The sequence below is a fragment of the Neofelis nebulosa genome, chromosome 9 (genome assembly GCF_028018385.1).
Source record: "Neofelis nebulosa isolate mNeoNeb1 chromosome 9, mNeoNeb1.pri, whole genome shotgun sequence".
In the NCBI taxonomy this organism is placed as follows: Eukaryota; Metazoa; Chordata; class Mammalia; order Carnivora; family Felidae; genus Neofelis; species Neofelis nebulosa.
The window spans coordinates 66395173-66417720 of NC_080790.1; the positions used below are offsets into that span (position 1 = coordinate 66395173).

Genomic DNA, 22548 nt, shown 5'->3' on the forward strand with positions numbered 1-22548 from the left:
AAGGTAACAGGAAATCTGTTGATGGCGGGCAAAAGCAGTCATTTCCTCATATGGTTACCATATGGGCAAGGATCACCACCTACTACATATAGATGGCAGAAGTTGGAGATGAATTATTTTTTTCATCAAGGACTTCTCAGTAAGGACTCAGAAAGTCTTCATTAGTTAGGGGCTTGTGTTAAACAAAGTGTTGTTGCCTTGGTTCTGTTTTTACTGTGGTTCATGATGTGCTATTTTTGTCGTTCTCAGAATTACAGTCATCTGCAGTCAATGAGTGTGATAAAGTGTAGACCTTGAGGAAAATGCAAAATGTTTGAGCTGGACAGTGTAGGAAACATGAGAGGGAGTCAGTTGTAGACTGCATTCCAAATATTCCAAAATATCAAAGAGGGTGAAAACAGGAAACTCATCTAATGCACCGTCATCATTATATCTGGGGGGGGGGGGGGGGGGGGGGGAATGAGGCCTAGAGAAATGGCTTAAAGAAAAGCAAAGTTTGGAACACAGGACCATCAACCCATAGTCCAGTGTTCTTTATGCCTTACCATATTGCCATGTAAAATCAAAGTTTTTTTGAGCCCAATTCCTTCTTTTTTGAGTTATGTTAATGTGCACATAGGAATGGAATCCTAGCATTAACAGTAAAATTAGCAGTTCCCATACTTTCAGATGCATCGTAGGTGTCTTTGATTCTCCTTATTCTGGTCTTTGCCAAACTCTCTGGTCTAGGAGAGACCAGAGAATATCTAAGCACATGATATTTCTTTTTTAAATTCCAAAAATAAATTGTAAGTACTATAGGGATAAATTTAGAATTAAAAGTTATCCAATAGTATAGGATTTTGTATAAAACTTGTATTTAAAAAAATATTTCCAATAGTTTCCTAATTTCTAAATTTAATCAAGAGCTCACTTAGAGTGAGATAAATTAACCCGAGGAACTATTAAAATAAATGTACTTATTTAATCACAAAATGTATTAAAATATTGAAAATTTCTAAATCTCTTACTAATTAATATCAAATCATATTATTCAGCTGTCCTGGAAATTACAAAAAGTTTACAGCTTGAGGACAAGAATAAAAGGGTAGGGAAACACTTCATTAATCTTATTAATCTTACATTTTAATCATCCCAAAGATTAGTAAAATGTTGATGTGTATAAAATAGCCAAATGAAGCTAATCAATTTATGTAAAAATGAGAAAGCCATGGAAAATGTCTTTCTATAAAACCGTGGTACTACTTTTTAAATGATCAGTTTCTGTTTTTAATTATCTTCTAATTTGCAGAATAGCAATCTGACTATATACTCTAGGAAAAATCATAATTAGATAAGGCTCATTTTCTTAAAGTTATCCATGTTAGATCTGGATGTGAAGAGTTGTCAAAAACAATCTCAAGGCAGCTGTTTCCAATTATGCTTATTTTGACAACTGAAAATGAGTAAACAAACCAAAAATAGTTTAATATTTTGACCAATGCAGCTCCTTAATACTAAACAAAATTATGCTTTATATTGGTATAAAATTTATTGTTTTTTTCAACGTTTTTTTATTTATTTTTGGGACAGAGAGAGACAGAGCATGAACGGGGGAGGGGCAGAGAGAGAGGGAGACACAGAATCGGAAACAGGCTCCAGGCTCCGAGCCATCAGCCCAGAGCCCGACGCGGGGCTCGAACTCATGGACAGCGAGATCGTGACCTGGCTGAAGTCGGACGCTTAACCGACTGCGCCACCCAGGCGCCCCGGTATAAAATTTAAAAAGCACATTTTAGTGCTTAAACAGGAAGGAATTATTTTCTTAAGTTCTGCAAAAGTTAATTATTATACAAATTCAGGTAGATGATATACAAAGCATATTTTCATAAACAAAAGAATTCCAAAGAAATCATGCCTCATCAGTAAATGAGATACTCAAATCCACTCAACACAAGCAATTATAAAAGGTTTCCACCATATGTGATTTTTGAGGGATGAGTCAAGTATAATGTCAATATCAATAATAATATAAATATGACTTGGATCTCCTAAATATTCTCCATCCTGCAAAAGTAGATTCGTACCTACCTTCATTCTTTAAAAAACAAAAAAGCACTTTTATAGGAATTTTAACTGTTTGGAAGGAATATTTTTTCATATATGGAAACAAAGTATAAATAATACCGATGAGGCAGAAAAGGAAAAAGAGAAGAAATGTGAACAAGAGTTGTCAAGCATACAAAAGTCCTAGAATAATACAGTGAAAACAGTATAGGAATCCGGGTTGTCCTCATCTAGACTGCTATGAAATATTGGGGACACCATTTAATCTTTGTATTTTTTGGCCAAACATCTTTTTTTTAATGCTTATTTATTTTAGAGAGATTGAGAGAGAGAGAGAGAGACAACGAGCAGGGGAAGGGCAGAGAGAGAGGGAGATAGAGTCCGAAGCAGGCTCCAGGCTCTGAGCTCTCAGCACACAGCCTGACACAGGGCTCAAACCCATGAACTGTGAGATTATGACCTGAGCCAAAATCAGACACTTAACCTACTGAGCCACCCAGGCACCCCTGGCCAAATATCTTTAGAATAAGGACCCATTCTTCCTTCATTACAAATCTGCATTTTTCTTTGAAGCTTGCATTAAGACCCTTTTATGGAAGTAATAGGGACTTTTCTCAATAGAAAACAAGTGAAGATTCCAAGGCAGCTTTGACCTTATGCATAAAATCCTGTAAAACACTAGAAGGTCTGCCTGCTCCCAGATACCTATCCAATTATCCTGACATCATCTGAAATTTCCACTAATTTGTTATATAAGTAGAGTTTATTTGGGGATAAGGAATTAATTCTAAAACATTCCTATTGTAAAAGTGTAAAATGTTATATTGATGCTAATATTTTTCCAACCGTCTACCTTCCTGTACGTATCTAGGAACAGGTGTGTATAAGGGAAGTAGACACAATTATTTCAGGTCAATGAATCCCATCCTTCCTCTGGATGGTAACAACGAAGAAAAGATCCAGAGCATGAGATATTGTCTAAAAGCAAGTTTGTGAGGGCTCTGAGGGTGAGGTCCTTAAACACAGACATATGGGAACAGCCATGTTGTACCAGACACTTGGGGGCAGTAGGAAGACCAAAGAACATTTTCCTATTTCACCATTTGATCTCCTAAATACCTTCTGTTGCCAGAAGTATTCACAGTATAATAGCATGCTGAACGTACCAGAAGAAAGCAACAAGGTACAGTACTGTTAAGATTTATGTGTTTCCACATTTGGTAAAATGGGCTGTTTCTTCATATATCTGTGCCTTGTTTTCTACCTTTGAGTTTGAGTTCTGCTTATCCCAAACTCCTTATCTGCAGGCCAGGCATAAAACACAAGACCAGTCAGGACCATTCTACCTTAACATTAAACAATTAAGGCTAGAGAGCAGGAGGGAGAAGCAGGGAACAGCCATCCTTATATATTTCTAAAACGAAATACCATGACTTTCCATATTGGAAATGTCAAGCCATCCCATGGACTAACATTAGGATCAAAACCAGATGATTACCCTGTTTTTCCTAAGAAAAAATTACACCCTACTTCATTTAAAAACCAGAATCTAATTTTTATCTTGGAAAAAAAAAAACAGCTCTTTAAAGTAAATATTTCCCCAAAAGAAAATCAGCTAATTTACTTGGGTGGAGGAGAGGAGAGGGGAGAGATAGAAGAGGAAAGAGAAATGAATTGAGGTTTGTGTGAGGCATAAGTAATTTGAACTCCGGACATGAACATGGATCTTTATGATTAGTAATTGTTCTGCTATTCCGGGGGAGAGCAGAGACAAAGCTAGGGTTGAAAACAATTCAGGATTGACCAGAGATGAAAGCACTAATTCCAGTGCGGGTGGGGGATAGGATTCAAAATGCTGGAAAGCTTTGTTTTCCTCACCCTGTGTCTTGGAACCGCCAGATCAGAAGTTGGCAACTCTATATTAAACATCATAACAGCTGGGATGAGGAAACTCTTCACAGAAGGGCCACCCCAAAAGTCAGGAATGAAAAAATGCTAGAGGAATAAACACAACAAAATCCCTAAGGAAAATATATCTGGCCACTGGGTGGGTATTAGTCTTGTGTCATACTTGGTATGCACTGGAATTTTCTTCCTTTAAAATAAAGACTACTTTTCCTTTCAGAAAGTTGCCTGATTTTTAGGTATTCACCCATCTTTCACAAAGAACTTCAATTCTAAGTATATAGTGCTCATAAGGCTTTATTTTTAGGGGAAATATGAGCACAATCCCTTAGTTTGAAAACATTACTTATAAGAGCCATTGGACAAGAAAAAAGAGGAAATGTTGAACAATTTCTCCTTTTGGAAGAAACAGGTTGATTTTCTACAATGTCATTTACCCTGAAGGGCATATAAGACTATAGTCAAGTCCTAGGATGCCTCTTAGTAGCAGTACAATAATTACCCTACCTTCATTCTGTATCTTTTCTATGTTTCAGTCTACTTAAACTCCTTCCCCTGGTGCCTCAGCATCCAAAACTCTGTCATGGTTCCCCCAAAATGATAGCTTTTTTTTAACCACAAAAAAAGCTATTTCACACAAGAGAAGTTATGCACTAAACTTGGCCCTAAATGTTCATACCTTTGCTTTCGCTTTATTTACTGACTCTCTTCCCATCCTCTCATGACCTCTTATGCCCATCATCTGGTGTGAAAACATAGCATTTAAAAACTACAAGGTGAGAACATATCCCATGAGCAGGCAGTCAGAAGACTCTGGAAAATAATGTTGAAACACGATCAAAGTCAAGGGCAGAAAGAGTATCCAAATAGACAACAAAAGATTCAGTTCCTTAACAGAGCTTTTTAACATTAAAGAGAAATCCAGAAAACCAAAGCTTTCATAATATAACTTGTGCCCTCCCCCCACTGAACAATGAATTTTATAAGTATACATCAGAGAAAATACTAGAACGTATTGACTTTGGGTAGCAACATGGGTAGATACATTTTCTTCTTTAGACTAAGGAAGGAATAGATTTCAAGTGTAATACATGAGATTTGTGTTAGACTTTTTTTTCTAACTGACTTTAGGGGAATAAGTTACTGGAATACAGCCCCAGAAGACCTCCTCTGGAAACTTTCAGAATAAGTTAGTTATTGGACAGAGGTTCCTGGGAAAACTAGGTGAGAGCTTCTTTAAGCCAGGGACAGGCTAGATAGAGTAATGTATGTGAACACTGGCTTGGCAGTCAAGTGTATTCTGGGTGTGAATTCTGCTTCTACCAGTTATCATATTGGTTATCTCAGGCAAGTTACTTAGCCTTTAAAAGCCCCAGTTTCTGGGCTATAAAAGTGAAGGTAATACCACTTCAATTCACTACAACTTCAACAGGGTTGCTATAAGAATTAAATGAAGTAAGTAAGTACTGGCACATGGAATACAAATAATGATAATAATAGTAATAATAGGGGCTCCTGGGTGGCTCAATTGATGAAGCGTCCAACTCTTGATTTCAGTTCAGGTCATGATCTCACGGTTGCAGGATTGAGCTAAGATTCTCTTTCTCTCTCTCTCTATTCCTGTTCCCATGAATACTACTACAGCTCCTCCTCTCTCTCTCTCTCTCTCTCTCTCTCTCTCCTTTTCAAAATAATAATAATAATAGTAATAATAGCTAAAGTGTATCTAGTGATTACCAAGTGCCAAGCACTATTACCCACTATGCAACTTATTACTGCTACTACGATACATATTTATCAATATATCCCCAGTACCTAGCACAATGCCTAGCATAATTGACATTCAGTAGCTATTTCTTGTATTGAATTAAATTTCTCAGCATTACTTAGACTCAGGCAAGAAGTGAACAGTCCAGTCAACCAAATGAATTATCTCTCAAAAAGCATGACTGTTATTTTTTTTCATTGAATTTACTTGTTTTCTTTTTTAATTTTAGTAAACTGAATGGAAATTTGGGTAGCTTATACCCTAATATTCATGAACGGCAGCAGAAGATAAAACTACAGACTAATTTTGCTTATAAACACAGGCATAAATATCCTCAATCATGAGTGGCCTTGAATATATGACATGTAGCATTTTGTCATTTTATTGAGAAGCAGATTTGAACCACACACAATAGAAGACCAATATATGAGGGCCAGTCATAAAGATATGCTTGGTGTGTGCACTGGAGGAGGACCCACTGAGAAGGCAGCTTTGCCCTTCTCTAGATCATTATCTTTGTGGAAACTCATAAAGTTGTGGAGGAAAAGGCTTCTTTGTGGAATAATAGGCCCCCACAACCAGCCTATGGTAGTATTCATGAATTTGGGAATTCTAAAAGGAATTGGGACAAATTCCTAGTAGATGTGAAGGATATATCATAAAGAATGTGGTAACTGTGAGAATTATAATCAGATCATGTAAAAGCTATCCAGTTGGAAGACCATATAAATTCTCAGAAATTCAGCAATAAATGCTGGTGCAAGGGGCACCTGGGTGGCTCAGTCAGTTAAGCATGCAACTTCGGCTCAGGTCATGATTTCACAGTTCAAGAGTTCAAGCCCTGTGTCAGGCTCTGTGCTGACAGCTCAGAGCCTGGAGCCTGCTTTGGATTCTGTGTCTCCCTCTCTCTATGCCCCTCCCCCACTCATGCTCTGTGTCCTCTCTCACTCTCTCAAAAATAAACAAACATAAAAAAATGCTGATGCAAACTTACAAAATTCAGTTAATCTTTACCTTATTTTTCTAATTATGATATGTTCATAATTTCCTGTTTAATTATCTTAAGATACTTTTTTAAAAAAGCTTTTAGAACATTTTCACATTTTCTAAAATATTACAAGCAATCAAATGTCAAGCCTACCATAATACAATGTACATGCAGAAAATATGAAATTGCTTTGCATTGTAACATTAACTTAACCACATTACAGAGCAAATATTATGTTCTTTTAACATCATAAGAGTAAACTAATGGCTCAGAAACAACATGTGTGATCTGACTAAATTAGTGTTACTATGGAAACTTGATATTTTCAATTTCCCAACCCTTAAGGTCGATTTCAACACTGCAGTATGCTGTGTTTTCCATTTTGCTGCTATAGTTCAGTACAATAGAAAAGCATGCTGCAAATCAAAGTTATTAAGGATTCTAAACTAAAACTGGGAAATAAAAGTAGGAAAAACTATATTCTTCTTTCAAAAAGTTCAGTCATATGTCATCTATGGTTCATTCCATAACCCAAGTCCTCATCTGGCTTGTCTTTATTTTTCCCAACAGTTCGCTGGCAGATTCACAAACTCAAAATAAATAGTATTTTTCCACTATCTAATTCTGAATTTGGCAGGGAAACTCAATGATGAATCTATTCCTACCTCAAAAAATGTTTTCTTTTATACATTTCACTCACTCATACTCACTCAAGGCTGTAGACTAGAGAAATAACAACTTTATTGTGTGTGTGTGTTGGGGTTGGGAGGGAGGTTCTATCATCTGTTTCTTAGGAATAAGTCAAAATACAAATCCAATCCTAATAATCTGAGGTTTCGAATAGGAATAATCCATTTTTCCACCACTTCCCTTCTTGGATTTCTTCCAGACCATCTGAAGAGAAATCTCACAGGCTTTATCACTATGAAGAGGATATTCCTTAATGTCCTGAATTAGTAAAGACCCCTCACAATGGCAGGTGACACCACGTGCTCACAGCCTCACTTACCCCCAGCTTGATTCTTTAAAATACAAATGCTTCACAGTCTACACAAACTTTTAACCAGCTAACTGCATTGGGCTTACAGTAGTAAAATAATGTAAACAGTAATTTTTAGGGGTGCCTGGCTGGCTCAGTTGGTGGGGCATGCAGCTCTTCATCTTGGGGTTATGAGTTCAAGCCCCACATTAGGTATAGAGATTATTCAAAAATAAAATCTTTAAAAAACAAAACAGTAATTTTTTTATTTACTTCACCATGCATAAATAAAGGGTTATTTTTATCTAAAAAGCTTTCCCTACTAATTTTTTTCTTACTTTTCAAGTTAAACTTAGTCCCAATCACTCTCTACCTACCAATTCTACCTTTCTATTATAAAACAGTCTTAAAAGCTCATTCATTCTAATTTGGAATCAATGCCAGGGAAGTGACACAACGTGAACCACCCTGTTTGTTTCATGTAGGTGCCTAGAAACAACTTACAGTTTCTATTTGGAAAGAGACAAACCTGGGTTATACATGGATTTTTACTGTGGAATCTGTTAACATTTCTTTTGCAAGCATCACCTTCAGTTTATGTGAGGAAACTTGTCCCCAGGGCATTATTTTAAGGAGTTTGTGAATTTATACTGCATAATGCCTCCAAATTAATTTTACCAAAGCAATTTTGACCATTTCACTACCCTACTCAAAAATGCTCAATGATCCTCTTTCTTTCTACATTGCCTACAGGCTAAAGTTCTAAAAGGCTCTCAACAATCTGGCAGCAATTAGTTCCTGGGACCTCACTTCCTATCCTCCCTACACAGATTCTCTCTTCTAACCAGGGCAAGGAGCTTAAAATTCCTGTCCAGTAAATTATGATGTGTGCTGTGGACCAGGAAAAGCTATGTATTGTATTCTAGCCTCTCTTTTTCCACTGAAAGTTTTATTGAAGTTATCCTGTTCTTTCGCCACAATTCCATATTGGTTGTGTTACAAGTGGACCTCTTAGATAATAACTGTGAAGAATGGTATCCATACCTGATAGAGATAGACAACCCCCAGAGAAGCTGGACTTGGAGCTTGAATTGAACTTTGGATTGTCTCCCTTTAGACAGAGGCTGTAAATGCATGTTAACAGTGTATGGGTAGGGAGGAAGATATGTATGGATGCTGAGAGTAGCCAGAGGCAGACTGTAGAGGACGCTGTGGATGCCTCCCAAACATATCACCCACTCCTTTCATGGAGCAACCATGCTGTTTGGCAGCAAAACACATCTCCCACTACAGGTGGACCTTAATTTGTCTAAGCCAATCATGGTCATCCTGTATTCCTTGAAACTAACATTGGCTCATAACCCAAACCTAAGTCACTCAGTAGCTGTTATTCACCTGGCCACTGTAATTGGCTTAAGGATGGTACAATCAGAGCAAATCTGAGAAGTTTTGTTCAGTGGCTAAAAGAGGCAAGTCTCTTCTCCTGGATATGAATGAGGAATCATATAAGCCAGATGTAGTAATCAGACTTTAAGGTGGCCCCAATGATTCCAGCCTCCTGATATTCACATTTTTGAATAATACCCCTTTCACAGTGTCCCTGAATTGGTCTGTATGACCAATAGAGTGGGGAAGAAATGATGGTATGTCATTTCAGAGATTACATTATAACATACAGGGTTCTCTCTCCTCCTTTTCCCTCTCCTTACCCCTTTCTCTCTCTCATCACTTGCTCTCTGGAAAGCCAACTGCTATAACATGAGAAACCCATACATAGGCCCATCTAATAAGGAACTGAAGCCTCCAGCCAACAGCCAAATGAGTGAATTTGGAAGTAGATTCTCCAGCCCCAGTGAAGCCTCAGATGACCTACCACAGCCTGGCTGACATCTTAACTCCTGCCTTGTGAGAGACGCTGAGATAGAGCCACTCAGCTAAGCCATGCCTAGATACCTGTTGCACAGAAATTGTGAGATAAGAAACGTTGACTGCTTAATTCATAAATTTTGAAGTGATCGTTATGCAGCAATAGTTAACTTATACACTTGAGGAATCATCTTGCAACCAACAAGAACACCAAGCTGATAATAAAGAGAAGACTATGAGAACAGTGGAGAAATGGAGCTACAGCCCTAATTAATGCACCTCTACAGCCCCCTTTACCTCTAGTTCTCTTTAGCTACATAAGCCAATAAATAAATGTCCTTTATTTTTTTAAGCCAATTTGCATTAGGTTTCCAATATTTGCAAAGAAAAGTTGGCTAATGAAGAATTTGTTTGAGGGGACTCAATACCTTACAGTGCGACCTCCAAACCACCCTGATCTCTGCCCATTTCCTCATACAGCAGCCCTTTGTCTCTGCCCACTTACTCTTACCCATTCTTCATGGCATTGCTCAAGTCTCACCTTTTCTGATCTGATGACCAATGCAAGAAGGCATCCAGGTCATCTCAATTCAGACAGTACTTTTGCTGTCACTTCTGTTCGTTTAGCACTTGTCATACACTCTCTTATCTTTGATGAGTTTATGTTTATCTAGATCGTAACCTCCTTGAAAGTAGGAACCATTTTTATGCGCTTTTAATTCCCATAATTTTCATGATAGTAGACACTTGTTAAATATTGTTTGATTGACTCTATCAGTCATGATTTCTTATGCAAAAGTGAACTACCTGACTTGGAATCAAAGATCTTCATTCTGGCAGGTCAGATGCCAAGATACCTGCTGTAGGAAAAGGAATAATCAGAAGAAAGGAGGGGGTTGTCTTTTTACTGGTCCATATTTTCTCAATTCCATTCCTTTTGAGCATACAATAATGAAGGATTTTAAAGATTCTACTTGGTTCCTGACAATATCATCTCATAAAACTTTCTGCGTATTTGAAAAGGATACATATCTCTCCAGGTAAGCCATGACTATTACATATATTTTTGTAGCAAATGTAATAGCCATTCTAAATAGCCTGAATTCAGAGTACAACTTCCAACCACTAACAACATTCTGGGACAGCTCCGACAGTTTTGAAACGACTATGTTAAAGAAATCCAGTCCAATTTAAAACTTTACTTGCAGCCCCTTCCTTCCTGTAGGCCAAGCCATTTGTGACTAGGGCCTGACACGGGAAAGGGGACTGGTTTCCCCTTCACTTTTCCATCCTTCCTTCTCGAGTGGTGGGCTTGAGGGTTGGAGCTGCTAGTAGAAGCAGAGATAGAAAGGGACAAGTGTCTCTTTCAGTGCTGCATTAGGGCTTTCTCTTGGCTGATGCTGCTTATTGGCCTCTGGGTGGCAGACATCCTGACACTGGCTCTTCCATGGGGTACATGTGAGGGTTCTTTAGAGACTACTGAGGGGTGTCCGCAGGACAAAGTCTTCACCTTGATCTAATACTCCCCAGTTGCTACGGCCTCTTATGGAGGGTACTGGCAAGTCAGCTCAAGTCCAGCTACTTTTCATGGAGGCTTCTTGACTTCTGGGAGGCTCCCATATCACTGCCATGTCACAAGGTAGGCACAGGCTGCTCTGCTAGCTCACTTCTCTCTGCCCTATTGTCTCATTTCGATTCTCTGTTCCTTCACTGATACAACCACTGGGATCAATCATATGGTTTGATGACAAAGAAATAAGATATCATTACCTTCTGGGACACCTGGGCGACTCAGTCGGCTAAGCATCCGACTCTTGATTTCGGTTCAGGTCATAATCTCACAGTTCACGGGATCACGCCCTGTGTCGGGCTCTATGCTAACAGCACAGAGCCTTTTTGGGATTCTCTCTCTCCCTCTCTCTGTTCCTCCCCTGCTCTTTCTCTCTCTCTCAAAATAAACTTTTTTTAAAAAGATATCATTATCTTCTTTTAATCCCAGTCTCTGTAGGTGGTTCTCAGAGCCACAAAGGGGAAGCCACAGTGCTTTCCAGTAGGCCAAAATTCATGACTCTAACAACATGTCCACCCCCCCTTATCTAGTCAAAAAGTAGATAGGGTTTGAGGAGTGGTTCAGCCTCAGATGATGATGGGCAGGGTACAGGGAGGAGTTTCCTGGAGGGAGAGAGAGTCATTTGTCTGACTCATTAAATCCTACAGGTAATATCTGGTCTCAATATTCAGAATATGGTGTACTTTGTCCTTAACTTTGCTCCTAGTTGCCAATTGCCCACTCAATACTCTGAAATACATGGCAAAGAAAGGAAACTTGGTCTGTTGGGGAAAACTGGGTTCTTGCCTCAGCTTGTGAGCATGAGCTACCACAATGCTATTATGGTAGTCTTAATTCTCCATATTTTCTCACTTGCAAAATGAGAATACTATTTACTTGATTGATCAGTTTCATATACAACACAAGCTAAAAAGAGAATCACATTAATTTCAATATTTATCTTGTGTCTATAGAAGAGCATTCAGTGAAAAAATATTTTCAGTTTCTGAGCACTGATTTATAATTTCAGCTTGTAATGTATTATGTATAAGGTGTTAGGACTCTTGTGAGAATTCAGTGTGATCATGCATGAGGATGGCTTTGCACAGAGGCAAGCACTCAATGAATATTACCCATCATTATTATCATCATCTCTGTGACCTTACACAAGTCATTTAAGCTCTCTGAGTCTTCATTTCCTCATTTTTAACTGAGGACAGTAACAGAGTTGTGAAGAGTCTATGAAACCATACTATCTGGAAGCAATTGTAAATTTCTTTGTAAATGTCAGATATTATTTATGAAACAAGGACATTAGACCTTTAAAGGATTTTCCTCTTCTAAAATGCTATGCATTTACTATTTGGTACTATGAAGAAGGAGAAAAAAAAAATTCACCTTTCAATATGGTGTGTTGGAGTCATTAATAAATAAAAGCAGCAAACACTGCCTCATTCTATCCATGAACTCACAATTTCCACAGAGTGTAAGAGACTGTTCTCTTCTATCATACTTTCAATTTTTATCTGTTCTCTGAAATATTTTACCTCCTCAATATGTACATTTCAAGCACCTTCACATAACCTAAAATGGAAAGGAAATTGCTTGAGAGGCAGTGGAAAACTACCAAAGAATCAGCCAATAAAATTTAGTCATGGGGTGACCTATTCCAGTTCCTAACATGTAACACACTGGTGGGAAATTTTCTTTCTTCCATCCTGCCTTCAAATATGAACACTGATCCTGTCACAGAGATGTTAACTCCATTTTGGAATTTCCAAATCTTATATTCCTTGACTGTTGAATAAGGTATAAAGTATATTCAAAAACTAAAGTTTCTTTTTAATCTATTTAAGTTACATGCATTGGCTAGTCTGTCAGAAATATCTTGACTGCATCAGCCAACTGAAATTTGAAAGAAACGTAAATCTAAGTTTCTGTTTTCACAACTTACCATAATTATTTTATTGCAATCTTCAAGTATGAAATTGAAACAAACTCTGCTATGTCTGTCTTTAAGGAATAAAATAGTAGTTAATGTATTTTGGCTATTTAAGACATGCAGACTCACAATTATTTCTAACCATTAAGCTTTGAAATAGGAGATTTTCTTGGCAACAGAGTCAATTTCAAGTTTGAAAATGGAGCCTCTATGCAAAATCGCAAGTGGCTCTATCAAGAAAAATATCTTTTGGGGCGCCTGGGTGGCGCAGTCGGTTAAGCGTCCGACTTCAGCCAGGTCACGATCTCGCGGTCCGTGAGTTCGAGCCCCGCGTCGGGCTCTGGGCTGATGGCTCGGAGCCTGGAGCCTGTTTCCGATTCTGTGTCTCCCTCTCTCTCTGCCCCTCCCCCGTTCATGCTCTGTCTCTCTCTGTCCCAAAAATAAATAAAAAAACGTTGAAAAAAAAAATTTAAGAAAAATATCTTTTGAATGGTCTGGACATATTTATATAGCTCTTTATAATTTGAAAAGTGTCTTTACACACACTGTTTTATTTTATGTATGAGTTTCCTTGAGAGAGAAATAGAGGAGAAAAAAGAAAATGTGGTTTAGTGAAGGTCAGTGACTTACTCAAGGTCACAGGAACTGGTAAAGCAGAAAGGAATACATTGGTCTCTTGATTCCTGGCCTACAGATCCCTCTCACCATAAAAGGCTGCTTTAGAAATCCATGGAGTGCTCTGAAATTCTAAAAGACCATCTTACCTATCACCCTGCCATGTACAAGTTAAAATCATGCCACTTAAACCCAGACATTCAAGATCATGCCCAGGATGGAGAAATGCTTACAACACATTTCATTTACTTATTCAGTCATTTGAAAACCATTTGTTGAGGATACACTATGTGTCCAGCTTTGTGGTGGCACTTGGAATGCAGTTGTAAGTAAACCAGACATGGTTCCTACTGTCCTGGAGCTTACAGTTTAGTCATGGAGATAAATACTGCTCACATACTCACCCAGTAAATACTGTATATCACTAAGAACCAGAAGTAAGTCCAGAAAGAGTATAGCATGCTTTAAAAATGTCTAATACAGAAACCTGGCCTCATCTGAAACATCAGGGGTGGCTGGGATAGGATGAAGGGGTGGGGAGATAAGGAGCATCCGAGGCCATGGAAGGACATGCCAGGCCAGGAGGATCACATCTGTAGAAACCCCAAGGCAAGAAGGAAAATTGAACATACTTTATGATAGCAATTTTATTGAAGCAAAGGTAGGAAAGTCTAGCAGGAAATATACCAAATCATTTACGATGTTTTCTTTTGGAGAGGAATTGGCAATGTTCGTTTTCTTATTTATGCTTTATTGAAATGTTCCAAATTTTCTAAAATGAAAAATATGAGTTTTGTGATCTTGGGGGCAAGTCAGCCTAAAGAAATGGGAAAGAGCTGACTAGAAAATCTAGCCCAAAAGGTTCCCATGTGAGAAGAAGGGAAAACAAGACTCTCCCAGTCACTCCAGGCCAGAAATTCAGGAGCTGAAGTGTGAAGCTGAAAAGTAAACAGTACGAGAACATAATTAGTGCTTTGGTGATTTAAAAGGTCCCTAAATACTCAAAATGTATAAGCTGTGAATGAAAAGGAACAAATGTGTACTGAGCCCTCTTATGTGCCAAGAACTATCCTACTCTCTTTATGGCATTTCCTGGGAACAGTAGTATACAGATAACGGTGCTTTATTTCTACAATTTGCCCACTGACTGTGTTCCTTTCTCTCACACTAAACCCAAGAAGATGTGAATTATAATCCCATTTTACAAATAAAAATGAAAGTGAGATTTAAAGAGAGGTTAAGTAATTTGCTCAAAGCTGAACATCTATTAGGTAGGAGGGCTGAAATTAAAAGAAAAGTTCTGATTCCAAAGGAGCTCCTAGGACTCCTGTCACCTGTATAAATGTGATGGAGATTGTTTACATTAAGATTTTCCCATTAAGAATTGGGAAAAAAGTATGATTATGGTTGTTTTTCTTCTAGCCAAAAGGGACAGTATTGTGCTGGTAGGATGGTAGGGGGACCTGTGCTGTGGAGAGCACAGTATTTCTAAACATTTACATTGTGCCAATGGTCTGTTCTCATCACATTAGAAATCTTGTCTAATTTAGTTCTCAAAACAAGCATATGACATAGGTACTATTATCATCCCTAATATGCAGATAAGGAAATTGAGTTCTAGACAGGTAAAACAATAACAGCTTGCCCAAGATCACACAGAGCTGTCACAGCAGGCAAGATGGATCCAGAATCTGTAGGCCTAACCATCACACTACACTTCCTTCCTAAATTCTTAACGGATTCTCTTGGTTCCTTCTACATGTGAGTGATCTATTTCCAAAACTTCCTTCCATGGGCTGGTACCTCTGCTTAGACTGGTGAAAAACAAGTTTCTCTGGAAGCTTGAAGCAGGCAGAAAACCACTTTGATACTACCTTTTACCTAAAAGTTTTGAGACCTGGCCTAGAGAAAGTCTGCTCCTAATTCTTGGAATGGAAACTAAACAATAATCCTGAGGCTCCTATTGCCCAAAAGCAGCTTGCCTTGCAAAAACAAAGTGTCTAGCTTAGTGGTTCTCAAACTGTAGCATACATCAGAATCACTCAGAGAACTTGTTAAAATGCAGATTGCCAGGCACCACCCCCAGAAATTCTGACTCAGTAGGTCTGGAGTAAGGCCCAAGAATTTGCCCTCTAACAAGTTCCCAGGTGATGCTGATGTTGCTGGCAGAGAGACTTTGAGAACACCTGTCACAGTCTCAAGGAAGGCAAGACCATTCTGGGAAAGAAGCAAGACTCACGCGAGTGTCAGCACCTGGCACCTAGGCCCTGAAACTGAGTTCCTCCCATCCTGGCCCCAACTCTCCTTCAATGACCTAATTCCAGAGTAAGTGAATGAGATGAAGAAGAAACTATGGCTCTCAAACCTGCAATGAACCAAGACTGGAAGTGTTTGCTGAAAAAAACAAACAAAATAAAACAAAAAATGGACGTTCATTTGTTTTGTTTTGCTTTGTGTTCTATAGTGGTTTTGTTTTGTTTTTGTTTGGTTTTTGGTTTTTGGTTTCTGGTAAGGGATTCTGATTGATATGTCATTTAGGTAATTGTCCTTAACCTGGAAGTAAAAGCAAGACCTACCCAAGCTTTAAAATGTTAGTTACATTAATCCTCAAATCTCTAAGTTCACCTACAAATGTACAAAATAAAAATTCCATTTTACTTTTTGAGTTACAAAGGAAGTCCCAAAACCCAAAATGGTGACTTAAGTGACAACCGAGCGCCCTCTGGTGGGAACTGAATTCTCCATGGTCCAAAGGCTGCAGGAGTGTTTCCCATGCTAAACAGCAATAAATGAGATTTCCATTACTTTTTGAACTCTTTGAAGTCAGTGAATGTATTGTGTATTGAGGACAAATATAAGAAAAAAGACTGACTTGAGGAGAGATATTTTGGAACTGTTATGAAAACAGAAGGAAGCTAAATTTTAGATGAGATTGATCTAAATCAAATCTGTTACTCCTCAGATTTTTACCCACTAGTTTTAGCTCCATTGATGATTCTTGCAAGAATCAATTACTATGATGATGACAGAAAATATTTTTATTTACATTATAGACTCCAAAGCACCTAAATAGCACGTTAACACACATAACTAGAATTCTGGAAAACTCTTAAAATTATCTCAAGTTATAAATGTATTCTACTGGGGGCAGCTGGGTGGCTCAGTCTGTTGAGTGTCCGACTTCGGCTCAGGTCATGATCTCACAGTTCATGAGTTCCAGCCCCGCACAGAGCTCTGTGCTGACTACTTGGAGCCTGGAGCCTGCTTCAGATTCTGTGCCTCCCTCTCTCTCTATGCCCCTCCCGCCCTCACGCTCTGACTCTCTCAGAAAGAGAGAATAAATAAATAAATAAATAAATAAATAAATAAATAAATAAATAAATAAATTCTACTGGTCCCACTTGAAAATGCCTATGACTTTCACTGAAGTCATCAGCCTTGTTTCCATTTACTTGACATTATATAAAACAATCTTTTGTATTTTGTAAACTATCCTGACCCACTGTGTGGATCTCTCTGAATTCACAGCACAGAGCTATAGGTTCAGAGCCAGGTCTAAGGGATTCAAGTCAGGACATCTTTAAGATATTAAGTCGAAGAGGTAATCTCTAGAGTTTGCATGGTTGCTAGTAACCACCAGCTGGATTATTATAACATGACATCAATGTTTTCCTACCAACCCTTCAGTCCATCAGAAGAGCTGATGAAAATTTTGAACAAATTGTATTTTTGAACATAGTAACTGAATTAGAATTCTATTCTGCATTTCCTTCTTTTTAGAATTCTAATAATAGCAGCTAGCATTTATTCAATGTAAACTATGTGTTATTCACAAGCTTACTGGATGTCTTCCTATTTCCATGTTCCAGATCAGGAAACTCAGACTTAAAGTGCTTAGAACTCTCACCCAAGTGCACACAGCTAATAAAGAGCAGAGCAGAGATTTAAAGCCAAGAATTTCTAACTATAGTCAACGAGTATAAGGAGGCATACTACCTCCTCCCTTTTTTTAAATCTTTTTGCCAATAATAAAGAAAAAGACAAGTGGGGACACAAGTAGTATTCTCTTTGAAGGTGCCCCATTATCTTTATAAATCTGTTCCTCTTAGACTCCTTTATTTCTATGGAGGCAGCAGCATGTTCTCAATCCCTTGTAATCCAACCATTTATAACATTTGACCTAAGCCACACTACCAAATGCAGTGAACTACCCAATCGTTTTCACTGCTGGTCCCCTCCTCTCTATTCCTGTTTCTAGCATTCTGGTGCACCATCCTGACTCTTCTGTCTGGCTTCAATCTCTCTACCTCTACTTTGTCTCATTTACTACCCAAGATCATTCTTCCCAAAGCATGGCTCTGCTTGCACATTTGCCCAATGCAAAGCCCAAGGCCCATTAGGCATAGAACCCTAAGGCATTCATGACTTGGTTCCAACCCACCACTCCAGCCACATCCTCTTTATCATGCTTAGCAAACTCTTTACTCCAGTCACAAACAGGAAGTCTCAACTCTTCTCAAACAATATCCTGATGGTATCCATGCCTTCTCTGGGACATTTCCACCCCATCATGACGCTAAATGCAAATCTTACCAATCCTTCAAGGCCTACATCCAAATACTACTTTCTTTATGATTCCATCATTCTTGATTATGCAAACTAGAATTTACTTCTGCTCCTCTAAATTTTATTTCTACTTTCCCTGTGCCATTTATTGTTTCTCACCTTGTGCTACAGGACAAATCCACGGGAATGGTTGACAAGTACCTCAAACTTCGCATCTGATGTCATCATCTCTCAAGTCTAAACCTTTCAGAAACCTGGGAGTTTTCCTGAATCCTCCTCCTTCCCTCAGCCTCACCCCTTACAGTAAATCAGGGTCCAGATTTTGTACTCCCCAAATATCTCTTACATTTGCTCCCACTGAGTACTCTTATAATGCCCTGGTTTAGGTTCCCCCTTATCATTCACAGAACTATAGCAATTAGTGTCAACTCTGTTCTTGTATCTGATCTTACTTACTTCCTCAAATGCATCAACTCACCACACAAGACATCTCTTGGAAATTCAAAACTCCACACCACTCTGCTGCTTAATACCATCTGTAGGTTCTCCACTGCCCACAGAGCACAGTCCAAGATCCACAGCAGAGAAACTTCCATCCTCCACTTTGCATCCTAGTACTTTCCACCTTCACTTTACAGTTGAGTAACTGCAAACTGATTCTAGTTCCTTGAACACACTGTTATTTTACACTTTTCTGCCTTTGTTCTTGCCTGGATTAACCTTCTCATCAACACTCCTTTTGCAGGGTTCTGCGTTGCATTACCCTTGGGGATACCATTCACACAGGATACAATTTGTTGTGCCAGCAATAGCCCTTGGTACCCTCAGTCCCTCTTCTCTACCTAATGAACTCATACCTGTTATTTTGGTCCAGTTCAAAATTCATCTCTCCCAGAAGCTTTCCTGGAATTCTTCAGTAGTCTTGCACATGGCTTCTTACCATATTTTAAAACAAACATCTGGTTATGCACTTGCTTCTCCCATTACCAGGCTTGAGGGCAAAGACCATGACTTGTCTTTGTAGCTCTGACTCCTAGCCCAGTGCCTCACACACTCAATAAATGTTAGTTAAACTGAAATGTTATGTTCATGCCATTTCACTTGCAGGACTGTGATTTGGTAGAGAGAAGGAATTCTGGCTTATAGCACATATCTTTACATTCTTCATAGACATCATACAGAAAGCTGACTGAGTTATCAGCATACCCTGGAGAGCTTTTTTTAAACATAAATTAGTTGGAATTGAGCATATTTCAAAGGTGGCATATATCACATCATTGGGGGTGGCGAGATAGCAACCATTTCTCCAACAGAGTTAATTTTCACTATATATATATATATATATATATATATATATATATATATATATATGATACAATGTGACTAATAGTTTAATAATTTGATTGTGATAGGGAGCTAATGCTGAGTGAGTAGAGAAAATGTGTATGAGACATAGGACACAGAACCACTTTCCTGGAATGGCTGGCTACTCTGTTGGCATGTCCGATATTTATTTGAGTATATGTTTTTTCTTATGTTAACTTTGATATTCATGAATTGTGCTGCAAGCAAAATTGCCAGGTAAGGCCAAAGATTAAAGAGCAAAATGAGGCTCTGGAGTGAGTGGAATGTAAAGAAAATGAAGTGTGTTTTGTCAGTTTTAATATAATTTATTATTTTTAGCATCTAGTAACTAAATACATTTATATTCAAAATTCCTTTATTATTGAAATCCCTGCAGCAAAAATAACTTGGTTATTGCCAATCTAAAACTCTCTAACCCCTAATTTCCTGTTGCTACTGAAACAATTGTTTTGATAACATACTTTATGTTGTGAAAAGTATCTTAGGAATGATACTATTGAATTATAGCAAAATAGATTATATTTTTTAACAATGGCATTGGGACAACTAGCTGACCGAATGGAGATTACAGACTAGAGGAGAAAAAAAACATTAAGCAACATCAACATGACCAAACTTGAATTCATCTTTTTTCCTAAATCTGACTTTCTTCACACCTCTCTAACAGAGGCACAGCTGCTCACACCTTTTTAAGATGGGCATACCATGTCATATTTAACTCTTTTCATGCCCTCTCCCCAGTATCCAACGTATCAGCTAGTCTTATCAATTCTACCTCTTAAGCATCTTGTGAATCTATCCACTCTTTTCCAATGAACTCCCAACACCCCAGTTTAGACCTCCATCATCTCATATCTGGATTTCTGCAATAGTCTCCTAATGAGTCTGCCCCCTCTATGCTTGTGCTTTACCAATGCATTCTTACAAACCACAGCCAGAGTGTTCTTTCTAAAAGCAAATCCAATCAAGTCACTCACCTGCTTGTAACCCTTCAATGACTTCCCACTCATTGTAGGATAAAAACCATACTCCGTAATGCAGCTAACAGAACCCTGCATCATCTGGCCCCTTCTCTAGCCTCATCTCTTGTCACTTTCTCCCTCAAACAGGCTTATCCAGACACAATGAATTCACTTCACTTGTCTCTTACTTTCTGGCTTTTGTATATGTGTTGAATCTGCATAACCACTGTTTTTCTATCCCTTTGCCACTTCCCTACTTATCAAGCAGCTTACCTGACACCCCTCCCCACCAGATTGTGTTGGAGTCTGAGGTCTCTGTTCTTCATGTCATCTTGTACTATGTCCATAATAGATGCTACCATACCAAATTGTTTTATCTGTTTCCTTCTCCCTTTGTCCCACCAGACTATAAATTCACAAAGGTAGGAATTTTGCCTATCATGCTCATTCTCATACTTCAGGGCTTAGCAATATCTGGTACATAGTGGGCATTCAGTAGTTAATTAGTCAAATGCATGGATGGATAAATAAACTAATGAATGAATAGAAGTATAATAAGTGTTATAACCAAAAATTATTGTAGAGTATGAAGACCACCCTCAGGTTCTAGGATTCACTAGAAAGATTCACAGGATACAGAGAAGCTATTATATTCACAGTTATGGCTTATTACAGCAAAATGATACAGATTAAAATAAGCAAGGGAAAAGGGCATAGGGCAGAGTCCAAGAGAAACCATATTCAATCTTCCAATTGTTCTGTCCCTGAGGAGTCTCATGGACAGTGCTTAGTTCTCCCAGCAATGATGCATAACAACACATGCAAAGTGTTGCCAACTAAGGAAACCCACCTGAGATCTTTGTTACAGGGTTTTTATTGGGGATAATCACATAGGCATGAAGCAATGAAGTCTTATATGACAGTCGCCAGCTCCCCACCCAAAGGTCAAACTGATGCAGATGACCCACAGCCCAAGGCATAAAAAAACAAGCATTTGCCACCAACAGGGTTAGCATACATAAGCTATCTAGTGTGATACAAAGTCTCAGGTATACAAAGACACAGTTATCAGGAAGAATATTCAAGGGATCAGAGGTTACCTCCCAGGAGGTGGTCAAGACCAGTCCTGAAGATCCTCAGAATGTGCAGGGTTTGGATAAATTAGTCCAACCAATTAATCCTTTACTAGTGAGTTAATCCTTTACCACTTATAGAAATTCAGTAGAGTGGGGGCGCTTAGGAAGACCTCCCAACAGAAATGACACTGGAGTTGTATAGCAAAAGACACACATGAGTCAGAAGAAATATAGGCAAAAAATGATGATGAACAAAATCATCAAGGCATATGCCAACATGGCTCTTTAGGGGACTGAAAATAGCTCATATGGCTGCAGTCCTCTCTTCTCACAGATATTCAAGCTTCCGTGAAGTTCCTATTGCTGCCCCTCTCACACCTGTGTTTAGCCTCTCTCTCTCAGACATCTTTTTAAAAACTGGAAAAATGAATTTACATCATCCTGTATTCTTCCTAATCTGTTTTGTATGATGTGCAGAACTTTCTGCCCTGTATCTCACAAATAATTTCTTTCAAAGTATTGTCTGCATCTATTTTTAAAGTCATAAACCAAGTATTTATTATTTTCTTTCTTGTAACAACCTTGCTTAGGGGCAGTGAGAATACTACACTCAGGTCACCTCCTGAGTGTGGGAGAGTGGTAGGATAGCAGAAAATATTGGAAAGGAAGAATAAGTATCTCAAAATGTAATCTCACTATATTTGTATACCTCCTTTCAAATTCCTTAAGAGAAGATAGTCTTCCATATGGTCTGAATTCCCCCATAACACATTGCTCATGAATTTATATTAGGTCAAGTCTTTACAGCCATGATCCCTTATTCTTTATAATTAAGTAAAACAGCAAATGTGAAAATAGCATAGTGCCTATACCCAACACTCAATAAATTATTGTTGAAACTGAACCCTAATACTCTAAGTA

The 22548-nt window shown here is 38.3% G+C and overlaps 1 long non-coding RNA gene across 5 annotated transcripts in view; it reads right to left on the reverse strand.

Moving 5' to 3' along the window:
* The window catches only part of LOC131485074 (uncharacterized), a 35677-nt gene that overhangs the window by 3004 nt on the left and 10125 nt on the right, over positions 1–22548 (reverse strand). Inside the window, exons 3-4 of one of the 5 annotated variants that reach the window (XR_009248626.1) lie at positions 19082–19156; positions 14288–14596 (exon numbers count right to left, since the gene is read on the reverse strand). The exons of 1 other annotated variant lie outside the window; for it this stretch is intronic. This is a non-coding gene — a long non-coding RNA (uncharacterized LOC131485074). Of the gene's footprint in view, positions 1–4630; positions 4765–14287; positions 14597–19081; positions 19160–22548 lie in introns of those variants that run through there. 3 more of the 5 variants (XR_009248622.1, XR_009248625.1, XR_009248623.1) reach the window with 3 other exon arrangements.